The following is a 12812-nucleotide window of genomic DNA, read 5'->3' on the forward strand; positions in this document are numbered from 1 at the left end:
TATGGAGATCACGATTAATTATCACAATTATTTGTTGATTTTCTACTCTACGTCGTTTAGCTTTGGAACCCCCCTTTCTCCACAGCTTTCAACTGACAGATATGGGTGGGGGAGTGGTCACTGTGTCCAACCCTTTCTGTGTGATTCAGGTGGACATTGTGGACAGAAACATTGGTGGATCTTGATTCCCACCATAGGATTTGACCTGTATTGCACATTCCCTTCATATCCCGTGCAATGTATTGCCATTGTCAAGCACATTGCCACCCTGGTGACTTTCTTCCATGTCTCCATGTCTCCATATATTTGGGCTGACAGTTGAGAAACCTTCCCTTGTTAACTATGACATGGATGACTGAGAACCTCCTATATCATGACACGTTTGATTTACTTTATTATAATTTTTGAGATGGGTCCTACGAAGCATTTATTATATCAGTCAGGATGGCCGAGCGTTCCAAGGCGCTGCGTTCAGGTGGCAGTCTCCACTGGAGGCGTGGGTTCAAATCCTATTTCTGATAGCTACTCTTTTTCTGAGACATGATATTTCCTATGATATTGGGAATAAAGAACTTAGCAGTTCTTTGTATTTAAGTATTTAACAGCGTTTTGTGAGCATCTTTATTGTCAACACATGTAAAGTTACCACGTGTTTGTACACAGTAGACATATCTACTGCTGTATTCACTGTCAATGGCGAGTCCTTTAAAACCTGTTCTTGACTTGCTTTTTCCCACATCCTCTGAATGCTTTGCTTACTAAATGACTTAAGTTGGCCTATAATTGTTGCTTTTTCATCTTTGTTGTGATTGTTGTGTGCCTTTAACATCACGCATGTGGATATTATGAAAGAAACTGACTAGCAAACCCTTGCAACACTTCAAAAGGTTCCATGGTGTAATGGTTAGCACTCTGGACTCTGAATCCAGCAATCTGAGTTCAAATCTCGGTGGAACCTGTTTTTAAGCCACAGCACAGGTGAAAAAGATCAACCTTTCAACTTTCCACATCTAGTTTAAAGTGAGCTTACAGGTTCAAAATGGAGCTGAACACGGAGGAGGATTCCTCCCTAACGGCCGTTCTGCTCTGCTCCGTGCCCCCGCTGTCCGGTAATAGTTAAAGCAGATAAAAACCTAAAGAACACTCAAAAGCTTCAAGATAAAACTTACTTAAGAAGCTTCTTCATTCAGGTTCAAGCGAAGGCCTGTTTCCAGCCAGACTATGAATTGATTCATGTAATCCTTGTTATTGATGTGTAGTCAGTCCCATATGGTCTAGCGGTCAGGATTCCTGGTTTTCACCCAGGTGGCCCGGGTTCAACTCCCGGTATGGGAATCGGTATCTAGCTGATGAAGGTCTGCAGCAAGATCTGTGTCATTGGTTCTGTATTAAATGAGATCTGTATTAACCCAATACCCTGATATGCATTTCCCCAAACCTAACTCATGTAATGACAATAAATAGTCATAATGTATATCTCTATGGTGAAACTTTAACTAGACATGGTGGTGGAGAAAAGGTGAAAACTTGAATTCTGACTACCAGACTTCTTGCAGTGTTTTATCAACAAGTGATGTATGTATTTATGTGCCCTGTTCCTGGCATATCTATGGATGTATTCATAAAATCACTGTTATTAATTAACGTGTCAGTCCTATATGGTCTAGCAGTCTGGATTCTGCCTAAATAACCTTTACAGACATTCTTAAGGAGTCCTCTGGAGACTACAATCAGTACATCTGAGAAAGCTTTCAGTTAGTTTGATTTTACATTCATTTGGCCTAAGTGGTGCCCAAAAGGTCTTGGTTGCTGCTCTTAAAGACTTCTAATAGTAAGGAAAACCCTGGTTTTCACCCAGGTGGCCCTGGTTCAACTCCCGGTATGGGAATTGGTATTTAGCTGGTGAAAGTCTGCAGAAAGATCTGTACGATCTCTGACATTGGTCCTGTATTAAATCAGAGCTGTAGTTATGTACGTAAAAAGGCAAAAATGTGGAAGATTAACTCAGGAAGTGTTTAATAAAGATGAGCAAGTACAGCTGTATCTGTATCTGTTAACCATATGAATTATCTGTATCTGTATCTGGCGGGGCCAAACCCGGAAGTGGACAGGATTTAGGCTGAATCCCATTTCTTTGTCTTACCCATACCCCTTGCCCCTTGCCCCTACCCCTTGGCCCTTAAAACCAAGGGGTAAGGGGTAGGGGTGAAAACATACCCCTATGAAATGGGACACCACTTGGTTACATCACCATGCAGTATTGATCACAAACTTCCAAGATGGCGTCTCTGTCTGTTGGTTGTGTGGGTTTTGACAACAGTGTCATATGCATGTATATATTTATATTTTATAGTTATTTTAAGTTCACTTGGTGGTGCAGAGGCAGATGTTCATATCTGTGTAGTACTTAGGTCTGTTTGCAATCTGTATACACATTTCATTTATACATCCATATACACCCTGTCTACAGGGTGTGTTGTATATCGGTTTCAGTTATCACCGTTTTGAATGTCATTGATGTTCACAAAAACATTTTGTTGACAAAAATCTGTCTTTATTGCTGATAAATTGAACATAACCGGCAAAAACATTACATAAAATTATGTTACAGAACCATTATCAACTATTAGAACCATAACTAACATGTCACACACATAAAAAGGCACTCATGTGTGTAAAACTAAAAAAATACACAAAAGACCACAAACAAACAAATTTACTACAGCTGTTCTGATATTCCAGACCAGTCTGATGCCTGTTGTCCAGTACCCCCCCCTCACATATCATCAGTGACCCATATCAAAACCAACAACTATATACAAGTGCATGAACAAGAATTAATTACAAATTATTACAATAACACAGTACCAATGCAATAATGAATGGGTACAACATGAACACAGGATTTAAGAAACTTCTGCTCGTTTTCAGCCCCAAAGTGGATCAGCTGCTGTTTCCTCCTGCTTCAAGTAAGCTTGCGTCCTCCCTTGATTTTGTATTTCACTGTCTATGGTTCCAAGGGCCATACACCCCTTTTCCCTTGTTCCAAAAGAGTAATGGGACAGCACTAGGTTTCACGTGAACGCGCAAAACCAAGGGGAAGGGGTAAGATAGAGAAATGAGATTCAGCCCAAGACCTCCTGGAACACAAACTAAGTGGTATGCCCCCTTTTTAATACCTCAGAAAATCAGACAACACAATAAGCACTTCAAATGTACATGATTTACAGTTTCTACTTTACTATTTATCTATTTACAGTATTGTACTGTAGTATATTTATTGTTTTGTGTTTATGCTGCAGTTTTTATGGGTGTTAGATCAGGTTTGAGTGCTGTAATTTCATTTTTTATGGATGAAATAACCTAACATACCATTATGGACAACCAATGCATCTCTCAGCATTTATTTTCAGTTTGTGTTACAACATTTGCAGTGATCGTTGTATTGTCAAGCAGAAAGGCAACAGTAGTGTGTTACTTTTCATCTATAATTTATACCATAGGTTTTGAAGCCATATACAACATTCCCAATACATGTTTTACCACAGTTTCTTCTTTTATTCAGTGATATTTATATCTCCTTGCGGGAGTCATCCCAAAAGGATTAATAAAGATGAGTCTAAGTATATCTCAGAAAACAATCCAAAAAAAACGGAAAATCTTTCGGGGATGTAGCTCAGTGGTCTTTTATACCTCAGACTATCAGACAGCCCAACAAGCTCTTTAAATGTACATGTTTTACAGTTTCACTGTATTTATCTACTTGTACTGTAGTATATGACATCACACTCCAGTTTGTTATGTACCTGTACTGTAGTGCAGTATATTTATTTTGTAATGCTCCAGTTTTTATGGGTGTAACAGCAGGTATGAGTACTGCAGTTTCCATATTTATGGATGGAAATCAACTTGTCATGCAATTAAGTTTACTCTTCAGCAGGTGGAGACATTTCACTTCAGACACTTTGTTAAACAAGGAAATAGACTTCATGACGATACAAAGCATACGAAATAGAAGAGGATGGTTTCAATCCATCGACCTCTGGGTTATGGGCCCAGCACGCTTCTGCTGCGCCACTCTGCTGTGGTAATGTGAGTCAACCAAGGTTCCAACAGTTTACGGGTTGCAAAGTTACACATTTGGTAGACCTTGCCACTATCATTTATGTGAGCTTCCTGATTACTCACACATTGAATATTGACATGTAACACCCGTGATTGGCTGGTGTTTTAAAAACAGGGCATTGTGAGTACAGATATAAACATCAGTAAGTAGTCTACCAAGTTGCCTCTTATCATTTTAGTTTGGAAAGCGGCACACCAAGTCAGTTTTACCGCGACGGTTTGGACTGGGTCGACTAGGGTTTTGCTCTCGAGCAGACGGCTGTACTCACTCTGTTTTCTCTTCATAACACACGTCTTTTGCCTTTTACTAAAGAACTTCCTTGGAGGGGAACACAGATGAGCTAAAACTTATTTAGGTGGGCTATGCTGTATGGCCGAGCCTTTTGTACTTGTGAAAAACAAATACGCTGTCCTTAACTAGACTCAGATTATTAACTAGACTCAGTCCTCACAGCACAGCTAGTGCTATACGGGGCGAGGCCAAAGAAACAGATACCAGGATGTGACTTTGCAAATCAGTGGCTCACCCTGGCCACCATCAAAGATGCCATTTGGACCTCCAGAAACTTGCTGGTAAGAAAGCACATGCAGATCCTCCCCCGTGTCTGTGATCAGGATGGCTGCAGTGTCTAAGTAGTATGTGTTTCATGTTTGCACTTTTGTTTTTGAATGGTAAATGAACAACTGTGCTGGAATTTGTAATCAAAAACATGACTTTTCAAAAAATTGACAAACTGTTTTGAACACTTGAGGTATTTCAGTGAAGTCTTTGGTCTTGGACAGTTACCTTGCAATCTAAAACTGTATATCCTATTGTCTCTGGAACAATAGTTGGCAGTTGGAGAAGTAATGGCTCTTTACAGTGAATATGCAAAATAAGATGTTCATAAGATGCTCAGCCCATATTCACACAGACCTAAACCTACTTATTTAATGCTGGTTACAATATTCTAAAATCAACAATGCCAGAGAAAAATGACAAAGAGCGATAACATTTTTAGTATGTAAGTATTGGCTTTTCCCTTGCAAACGTTTTGTTCCAATAACGTAAACAAGCATACCGTTAGTTACGTTCCTTGTGTTTGTCACGATTTGGGGATGTACTATTTGCAGGTAGTGTGGCCGAGTGGTCCAAGGTGCTCCAGTCTCTCTGGAGGCGTGGGTTCAATTCCCACCACTGCCATTTGCAAATGTTACATACATTGGCACACTCCTTGCTGAGGATTGACTAAACCCTCCTTTCCAGCACCTTGGAGTAGAGTTTACCAAGGAGGCTGAGCATGGTGATACTCCTGTAATGGGTAGATGCCATTCTTCTTGAAGAGGGGAACCACCACCCTGGTCGGCCACTCCTTAGGCACTGCCACAGACCTCCACGCAATGTTGAAGAGGTGTGTCAACCAAGACAGCCTCTCCTTACAATATTTCTCAACGAATTTAATCAATCCCTGGGGCTTTGCCACTGTGGAGTTCTTTAAACAGTAAAACCAAGGATATTTTTAAAACTGTAAAACTAAGTTACAGTAAGGGTATTATACTGTAAAAAAAACATGTACAGTTATGATACTGTAATCAGGAAGTTACAGCACGTTGCCAGTAAGTTAACGCAAATTTACAATAAAAAGTCTAACAGTGTTCAGACAAACCTCATTGACTTTCTTTCTTGTAAAAAACACAACTTCCTGGACTTTCTTCACAATATCGTCTATAAATGTCCCTTGCTTCCAAATTCCCATTTTTCTTTGGCTGAATCTCAACTAGCACTGACTCTGCAGAGAGAGCCAATCAGAGCTGATCAGAAACAGCTGTGCTACCTGCATGATGGTTTTAACCTGGCATGTAGCACAGGAACCAGTTTCTCTTGGTGACTGGAGCGATGGCAGCTGTTTGGGTCTTTGTTGTTTGTGTGCTGACTGTTTGGATTAACAAAGGTTGTTACATTTCTTCTGTTTGAAGCTTGTATTCAAATGTGTAGTGGAGTATAGCAAATGTTAAGAATTGGGTAAATTTCTCAATTACTGAAATGAAATTTAGCTAGAACAAGTTCATGATGTGTGGCATTAAACAGCAGAAACATTTGATTAACAGTAATTGCATTGTCCTTAGGCTTGAGTTTGCCAGTTGGCGGCACAAATGAAAGACATGATGATGAGCTGCAGAGGAGAATGATTAGAGGTAAGAACGTTAGTGACAGAATCTTTCAAGAGCTACTTACGGACACTAACTGAATTTATTTTGTGCTGCAGATGTGTCTCCCAATGATATCTCCATGAAGAGGGCCTTCGCACTTCTCCAGTCAATGGAGTCCAAGTTGATCCAAGCTGCTAAAGAAGGTGAGCAGGTTCTATGAAATCAAATTGGGAAAATGCTGCAAATTTGTTTACAGCTGAGGTTCTTTGTGGCACAATGTAGAAAATAAAGGTTAAATTGTCTGGCTTTTGGAATGGCAATTCCAACCCGTGTTTAATTTAAGCTATTTTGCCCATACAATGTGGGTATACAGCTGGCTTCTCAAATTATTCAGACATTTATATATTTAAAGAATACAACAATTGGTTCTTACGGATCTCGGCCTATCACTCTCACCGTATTGTCTAATATTAAAAATGTCCAGTTACATGAAAAATAACTTAAAATTGAACTTATTTTATGTGGCAATTTGCTCTCAAAAGCAACAGAACAGTGAAGATAGCTCTGTAGTGATCGTGGAATTTCCCAAACCAAGTAAATGCAGCACATCAACACAACTGCTGTTCTAGCTTAATCTCCTTACAGATTCTTCCATGTTGTAAACAAACTCCACTGGCCTAATTACAATGAAGTATTTTGGGGCTATCAAGTCTTAAAAAGACGTCTTAATACTTCATTTACTTAAAAAAAACAACAAAGAAGCCTTAATGGTAAATTCTTTACAGTATTAACATCAAGGATAGCTGGAACTTAACAATTTCTACGTATTTTTCAGCACAACTGGAAACCAATGAAGTGGAAGCTGAGAAAGCTGTTCAAAAACTTGCAGATGTTCCCCTGAATGGACCCAATCGGCTCCAAACCTGCCTGACGCTGGGCGACCAGGCTGCCAACCAGACGCTGGGCGACCAGGCTGCCAACCAGACGCTGGGCGACCAGGCTGCCAACCAGACGCTGGGCGACCAGGCTGCCAACCAGCGCTGGGCGACCAGGCTGCCAACCAGACGCTGGCGACCAGGCTGCCACCAGACGCTGGGCGACCAGGCTGCCAACCAGACGCTGGGCGACCAGGCTGCCAACCAGACGCTGGGCGACCAGGCTGCCAACCAGACGCTGGGCGACCAGGCTGCCAACCAGACGCTGGGCGACCAGGCTGCCAACCAGACGCTGGGCGACCAGGCTGCCAACCAGACGCTGGGCGACCAGGCTGCCAACCAGACGCTGGGCGACCAGGCTGCCAACCAGACGCTGGGCGACCAGGCTGCCAACCAGACGCTGGGCGACCAGGCTGCCAACCAGACGCTGGGCGACCAGGCTGCCAACCAGACGCTGGGCGACCAGGCTGCCAACCAGACGCTGGGCGACCAGGCTGCCACCAGACGCTGGCGACCAGGCTGCCAACCAGACGCTGGGCGACCAGGCCGCCAACCAGACGCGCCTTTGACATGTTTCTGCATGTACCTACTTATATCTGTGCCGATATTAAACTGAACTGATTTTACCATACTTCTCTGATAATTTCTATGCAATGAATGATTACATCTGCTAGGAAGCACAATGGTTTCCCTTTGCCATTACTTTAAGCATTCCTCCAAACAAAAACAATTGCAAGAAAAGGTTATCACTTTGGGATCAACACTGTTGCTGTTGAGATTAACTAAAACAGTCAGCATGGCAAGTACCCACTAGTAGGCTTGAGTCTATTAGTTTTAAAACTCGTTTTCACTTAGTGTTTGGGTCAAATTTGACTTAGGATAAGTTTCTTTATCAGAAATGAGTTTCTATTAACCAAAAATAACATGGGTGGTTATCAATGATCTTTGCTAGTAAAATTACTGATTTCATTGAATTTTAGGGTTTTAAATGCATAGTATTTGGTTTTCCTAGGTCAATTTTGACCTGGTGGTCTAATGGAGCACTATTGTGCTTTACAGCAGATGAGCACATGTAAAGACCAACTAAAACACCTGCACACATACAAGGCCCCCCACAAACGCACAATCGTACAACCAGCAGCTGCAAATTACCTCAATGTTGACGTTGTGCAGTCCAACACATGGAAATGCACAGTACCAGAGACCTGCAAAAGATCACATTGTGCTCTCAAGCATAAACATGCGCACACACACACATGGGTCACAAATTGTACTTTTCAGCAGACGGACACATCAGTTCCTCCAGAATGTTGTGGTCTTTTTTTGAGAGTATTGCAGCCCAAAATTCTTGATTTTTGCAGGCGATTTTGTAAAAAGCTAATCTTGTCTTGCGTTAAAAGTAACAATATCTTGTATTGCAATATGTTTTTTTTATGTTTAAAAATAAGGAAACTTGAGGAAAATAAAATTACTCTAGGCCTCTAAGTTTTCCTAGTAACTTTCCCAATAAGACTTGGGATGCTGTAAAGGTTGGTATAATATGAAACTGGCTGGCGGATTTAAGGCAATATGTTGAATGAATCAAATTTGAACATGTATCAGTGGCTTGTTTTTACATTAATTCCTCACCTGGCCTCGGACACATTCCTATGGTTTAATAAAATATTTTTTGGTCTTTAACATATCATTGCACTTACAATGAGCGTAGCTGTTCTCAATATAGGTCATCCTATACGTCTCATCTCCAGTTTTTCCTGCATCCACCATGTGTGTCACATACTGAGACAAAGTCTGGCACGTGGGACTGCTGGGATTAGATGAAGTTGCGGGAGACTCCAGTTATTGGTCAAATTTACGGAAAAGTTGCAGTGATTGGTCAAAATTGGGGGTCGCACCAAAGTCACGGTGATTGGTTGAATTTGTGTGAATTGTACCATTACGACATTGCGAAATACTGGAGGGACTGACACACGTACAGTTGTGTTCAGAATAATAGCAGTGTGTAGTAAAAATGAAACATGCTCAAAATCATCCATAGAATAGCTTTTAATTCCATAACATAAATACAATGGGAAGGCTGCACATTCAATTCCAAATCACACTTATGACCTCAATAGTGTATATTAGTGAGTGAGACTGTATGTGTGTGTGTTTGTCTGTGTGTGTATGCGTCTGTGTGTCTTTGTGAGAGTGTATGTGTGTATATATGTTTCTGTGTGTGTGTACGTGAGAATGTATGTGGGTGTGATTGTGTGTGTGTGTGTGAGTGTATGTGAGAGTGTATGTGAGTGTGTGTGTATGTGAGAGTGTATGTGAGAGTGTGTGTGAGTGTGTGTGTATGTGAGAGTGTATGTGAGAGTGTGTGTGTAACATGGTCGCCAGGAAGTCCTCCTGGTGTTCTGATTCTGTCGAGACAAGCCTCTTTAAACCATATTATTCTGCTTTTTACCCTGCTGCCTTGTGGATCAAGTTCCAAAAGAAGAGCTCCAATAAGCTGCGGTTCTCTTCTAATGATGGCTGTATATATATATGATGTGTACATATTTATATATACGTGTATGTGTGGGTCTCTTCTACTGACGGCTGGTGTCTTCTACTCAGGAAACCCAGGTAGTGTAGTGCAGGTGTCCAGCAGGAGTTATTCCATGCTCTGCTTTACTGAGGAATCTGATGTAGAAATCAGCTTCTACAATCATATCAGCACCATGGCAACAGCTGTGTGATCTCTACGGAGCTTGGACATCCCGCCTTAGGTTGTTACCCCCAGGCAGCGAGAATTATGAAGACACACAGACACACACACACACACAGATACACATACACAAACAGACAGACACACACACACACACACACAGACAGAGAGCTGATGCTGCAAAGTTTCTCTGATGATGAGCTGAGTGGTGTCAGTGGTAGACTTTATGTCTAGTGCCGATGTTTAACAAAGCCTCTGCTGCTGCAACTGTCTGACGTGAAATGTCTCCACCTGCTGAATGGTAGACCCTTAATGGCATGTAGTGAGGAAATACCTGTTGCAGCTCTTTTAAAGACTCTACCATAATACCTGCTGGAGATGCCAGGTCCTCATACATGGAAAGCATGAGCTCTACCACTGAACTACATCTCCTCAAGATTTCAGAGAGAAGCATTGGTGGAGACGGGTGGGAAATTATACTCTCAACAAGTAGACTTCCAAGAGATTTGCAAACAAAAAACCACAACTGATGCTGAAAATACAGTGACTTTCAGATGGTCAACCAGTGGCTCAAGCACATGAATGGAAGTTGTGATTTTATTGTTATTTCTGAGATCAACAATCTCAGGCATGTGTTTTATAATCAGTAGTGATAAAGGGGAACGCATAACAGGGAACGTCTTAATAAGTAGACTTCCAGAGTATTCGCATAACAAAGACACAAGCATGGACGCTGTGATAAGATGGTGATATAATTAACCACGTTTAAACACACCTTACACCTTACACTTTGAAACTAAATAAACAGACACATAGTTAACAGAGATCTGAGTGATGTGTGGTTATTGTAAATAGGTAATGTTTGTGAAGTATGGGATGGTTTTAAACAGAATGATGGATTGATGAATGTAGCAGTAGCATGTAAATCACCGTAGTTTGATCTTAAAATGTGCGCACAAGAAAGCTACGGGATTACTGTGGGGAAATGGAGAATGGCTAGGTTAACTGATGATTTCAAACATTGTGAAAATTAACAAGACATATGAACACGTTAAACATATACGGGCAGTTAACATATACCTACAGTCTCAGTCTTTGGATGGTATAGGTACCGTATCGCTACCGTGACGGCCGACATGCACCCCGTCACAGTCACCGACAATTTTGGCAATGAATGAGTATTTCACATTGAACACTTACGATTGGGTGGTCATTAACAACAGGGCATTGCCGGTACAGATATAAACAGGAGAGTCAGAAAGGAGTCTAAAGATTATTATGTACATGGTTTGCGGAACTGCACCTTCTGATAGACATAAGGCCACTTGGGTTATCTTTGGGCTGCTCTATGGTCTTCTGTAGAAGGATAAATCCCAGAGTTGGCTCACTCCAGGTTATTTAAGCATCAATCGTCCCTGGGTGGACTTGAACCACCATCCTTTCAGTTAACAGCCGACTGCGCTGACCTATTGCGCCACAGAGACTGCACCTGGGTGATGTTTTATGAGCGGGAGCTCGATCTTTAAGCAACTCAAGGTCGGTTCCACAAGTTGTTAAGTTGTGGGTTAAATTTGTGGAATGAGAATTTTCAGCTGGCAAAGACGAACTCTTGTCCTGCATGAATAAAAACTGTCCTTCTCTACTTCATCTCAATGCAGGTTCTCCCAGCAAACAACCTGCTCTAACTCCATGTTATCTGCCAATGGTCCAGGGTTTTCCTTACTATTAGAAGTCTTTAGGAGAAGGACCAAAGAAATTTTGGGCACCACTTAAGCCATATGGATGTAAAATCAAACTAACTGAAAGCTTTCTCAGATCTACTGATTGTAGTCTCCAGAGGACTCCTTAAGAATGTGAGTGAAGGTTATTTAGGCAGAATCCAGACTACTAGACCATATGGGACTGACACGTTGAATAATAACAGTGATTTTATGATTGCATCCACAGATATGCCAGGAACAGGGCACATAAATACATACATCACTTGTTGATAAAACACAGCAAGAAGTCAAGTCTGGCATTCAGGATTCAAGTTTTTCACCACCAACATGTCTAGTTATTGTTTTTATAATGACTTATTATATAGACATATATCGTGTCTAAATTAAACAGTTTTTCAGACAAGAATATCAGGGCACGGGGTACATACGTAACAACGTACATTGACAATGATTGTACAGATCTTTCTTAGACCTTCACCAGTTAAATACCAACTCCCATACCGGGTGTTGAACCCTGGCCACCTGGATGAAAACCAGGAATCCTAACCGCTAGACTATATGGGACTGGCTACTGATTAAAAACAGGGATTTCATGAATCAATTCATAGTCTGGCTGGAAACAGGCCTTCTCTTGAACATGAAGAAGCTTCTTAAGAAAGTTTTATCTTGAAGCTTTTGAGTGTTCATTAGGTTTTTATCTGCTTTAACTATTACCGGACAGCGGGGGCACGGAGCAGAGCAGAGCGGCCGTTACGGAGGAATCTTCCTCCGTGTTCAGCTCCATTTTGAACTGGTGGTAAAAAACTTAGGGTCGGAACTTTATGATGAATAGAAATGTTGACAGGTTGATTTCTGTTAATAACACAACTATAGTCAATAGAAAAAGAAAATATATATATTAAAAGCCATCTTGGTTCATCTTTCCACTGTTCCTCCAATCACCACTCTGGTCTGGTTGGAAACTAAAGGATCTAAACTAAAAGGATGTTCCTCTTTAACTAAAAGGTCTATCTCTGTAGGGATCCATCCCATAATGTTGTCACACACTTAGAATAATAATCTGAGTCTGTCAGCAGCAACAACACAACCTTTAGTGGACGCTGACTTTACCTTTAAATTAGGAGTTTAAACAGAGACACAACAGGAAGAATAAATCCATCAAATCAAGTCCCCAATAATCAGCATGTGGCCTTGTTTTATTTCAGGTAG

General features: G+C 41.2%; 3 non-coding genes across 3 annotated transcripts; 2 read left to right on the forward strand and 1 right to left on the reverse strand.

The window, feature by feature from the left end:
• Positions 1–1263: 1263 nt before the first annotated feature.
• On the forward strand, positions 1264–1335 carry trnae-uuc (transfer RNA glutamic acid (anticodon UUC)). The gene has a single exon. It is a non-coding gene; the product is annotated as a tRNA-Glu (tRNA).
• Positions 1336–4390: 3055 nt separating this feature from the next.
• Positions 4391–4502, forward strand: LOC116675038 (U5 spliceosomal RNA). The gene has a single exon (XR_004328278.1). It is a non-coding gene; the product is annotated as a U5 spliceosomal RNA (small nuclear RNA).
• A 7593-nt stretch (positions 4503–12095) lies between these two features.
• Positions 12096–12167, reverse strand: trnae-uuc (transfer RNA glutamic acid (anticodon UUC)). The gene has a single exon. It is a non-coding gene; the product is annotated as a tRNA-Glu (tRNA).
• Positions 12168–12812: the final 645 nt, after the last annotated feature.

Source organism: Etheostoma spectabile, unplaced genomic scaffold (assembly GCF_008692095.1).
Source record: "Etheostoma spectabile isolate EspeVRDwgs_2016 unplaced genomic scaffold, UIUC_Espe_1.0 scaffold00001427, whole genome shotgun sequence".
NCBI lineage: Eukaryota > Metazoa > Chordata > Actinopteri > Perciformes > Percidae > Etheostoma > Etheostoma spectabile.